Consider the following 2768-nt stretch of genomic DNA (forward strand, 5'->3'; position numbering starts at 1 on the left):
GACTTGACTTGACTTGACTTGACTTGATTTGACTTGACATGACATGACGTGACGTGACTTGACATGACAAAGCAGGACGAACTGGCACAGGACAAAGGGAAACACAGACTATATATATACACACAAGGTAATGGGGAACAGGTGGAAACAATCAGGGTGTGGCAGACAATCAGAGCAGTGGGAAACACACAAGGGGAAGCGCAAGTGACCTGGCACAAGAGGAGAGTGGGATTTCAAAATAAATCAGGAAGTCACAAGACAAGACACAAGAACAAAACCTAACAAAACAAAACATAATTTCTATGACATGATAGAGAGCATGAAAGTGATGAGAAGTGAAACCACTGCAGGGTACATTTCATTTTTTTTTTTCATTTCCAACTTAAAATAAACATCTTTCACAGGCTAAAAGAAAGCACAGAAAACACAAAGGCTTGAGTACAGATGCAGAGGGGCGAAGGGGACAGATCTCCATTAGTTTCTTTCATGTCTGATTTCGGTAAATACTTTAAATTTCTGTAACTTAAAATTGTTAAATTGTTATTAACATGTTAATTATGTTTAAATGTTTACATTTTTAATAAATTTACAAAAAATGTCTGAAAACATTTTTTCATTTTGTCATCATGGGCTGTTTCGTGTAGATTTTTTTTTTTTTTTTTTTAAAGAAAACTAGACTCAAATCAGTTTTAGAATAAGTCTGTAATGAAACAAAATGTGGAAAAAGTGATGGGGTGTGAATACTTTCTGATGGCACTGCATATTAAATATTTATTCTATGCGCTGATTTAAATGACCCGACCCTCTGCATCTTCTAAAGTCACAACATAAAGACGTTCACATGACATTTTATCATCCTCAAGCCTGCGCCCTTCGCCTTTTCGTCGCTTTCCTCGTCCTGCTGCTCTGGTCTCCCCAAACTTGTGCTGCACGTTTTATTCAATTGATTTGATTAATGAATTGATGGACTGAATTGATTAAGCATCAATTGGGGGCCGGTGGCCGGGGGGTTCATTTTGCAGCAGGCAGGCCCGGGCCGGCGCCGGGTGTCAGATGAATGCATTACGGTGGGCAGCGCTCACGCCTGCAGCCTTTAGTGTCTGTAAACAGGTCAGCGTGGGCAGCAGCCTCATCTGTTTCCCTGACACTTAGTCGTTAGCCATGAGCCCGGCTGTCGGCCTGAGAGATTAGCTGCCCGCGCGCCGCTGCTTAAAAGCTCAGCGGGAACACGAAATTGAGGTGAGGCTGGACGTATTTGGGTTGCGACATCAAACGGGTTGAAATGAACCTGCAGAGGCGCTCGGAGTGAATTTGACTGATTTTCCAGCCATTATATTCAGAAGGTATACAGAGGAAGCTGCCCGAGGACACGTCTCACACTCTCTTTCAGCTTCACAAAGCAGCAGAGTCCATTCCTCACAGCCCTCCACCTCAGGCCAGATTCAAGGTACAGGCTACTTGAGTATTTCCATTTTGTAAGACTTTATATGTTTACTGCACTACATTTATACGACGGCTGCAGTTACTCAGTTACTTTGCAGAGAAAAAAGCCTCTCCATGCAAAACATCAAATGCACGGCCCATAACTTTCTTCACATGCCGGTCAAAGAAGTCAAAAAATCGTGCCACGCCCCAACAAAGCACGCAAGTAAAAGACAATATATGCAGCTGCAAGAAAAAAGACAGCATATGGAATCGTAGAGGTCAAAATATGAAAAAAATGAGCCCCCTACAGCTTCTGAGAGACGTTATGGGGTTAAATGTTTGTACTGGCTGGACATTAATCTTAATCTTTATATATGATTGCATCTACCAAAGCTGGCAAAGCCATCAGGGTTGAGACCGATGCTGGACTTTATTGCATCTCTATCAGTTAACATTATCAGATAACAAACCATTTCCCAGCAGTGGCCTTTTGTCCTTCTGGTCCAGTGGTTCTCAAAGTTTTTTCAGTAATGTGCCTGCGCTAAAATATTTTTTCAGCCCAGTTCACACTGACCAGTGCAAAAAAAAGTTAAGGTAGGACAAAATAAAAGTCCTATATGCAGAGGGTCAGTCCAGCTGCATCAGTGCGTTCCTCTTTGTTTTTAGCTGCATCGCTGCTACGCTTCAACCACTGATCCATTTTCTGGATTTTTTTCAATCAGAGTGAACAAACATCCTCGCTCCACGATTTAAACCACAAACACACACATCTGACACCTTCAGGAAACCCAAATCTAAAATGTGCTTCATCAAGTGTACATTTATGATTTTTACTGAACTTACTATGGAACAGGTGAATTATTTTAGGAAATGCGCATGACTGATATTTTTGAAGCTAACATTTTTAAAAATCTCACGCACCCCCTGCAGTACACACCATTTGAGAACCACTGGCCTACACTTTGTTTTTTTTTTCATAAAAAAGGTAAAAAAAAAAAAAAAAAAAAAAAAACCTCTTCATGAGAGTTGGTATACAAAAGCACAGGTGTAGTGATTTCATCAAAACATTAAAATACTGATTACAGGTTCATGCATCAATAATTTAACTTTAAATTTAATTTAAGAACCGTTCCTCACAACAACTACTTTTACTTTTCAGACTGAACTACATTTTATTTATAACACCTTTATTTTCACTCAGGTAACATTTTGAACGCAGGGTTTCTGCTCTGAAAGGGGAATATTCTCCTTAGTAGCGTGACTATTTTAAGTAAAAGATCTGAGGACTTTTTTCCACGGCAGCGAAGCAGATTAACGGCAGATCAGCACGAGGTCTTAATTAC

Source organism: Myripristis murdjan, chromosome 15 (genome assembly GCF_902150065.1).
Source record: "Myripristis murdjan chromosome 15, fMyrMur1.1, whole genome shotgun sequence".
Lineage (NCBI taxonomy): Eukaryota > Metazoa > Chordata > Actinopteri > Holocentriformes > Holocentridae > Myripristis > Myripristis murdjan.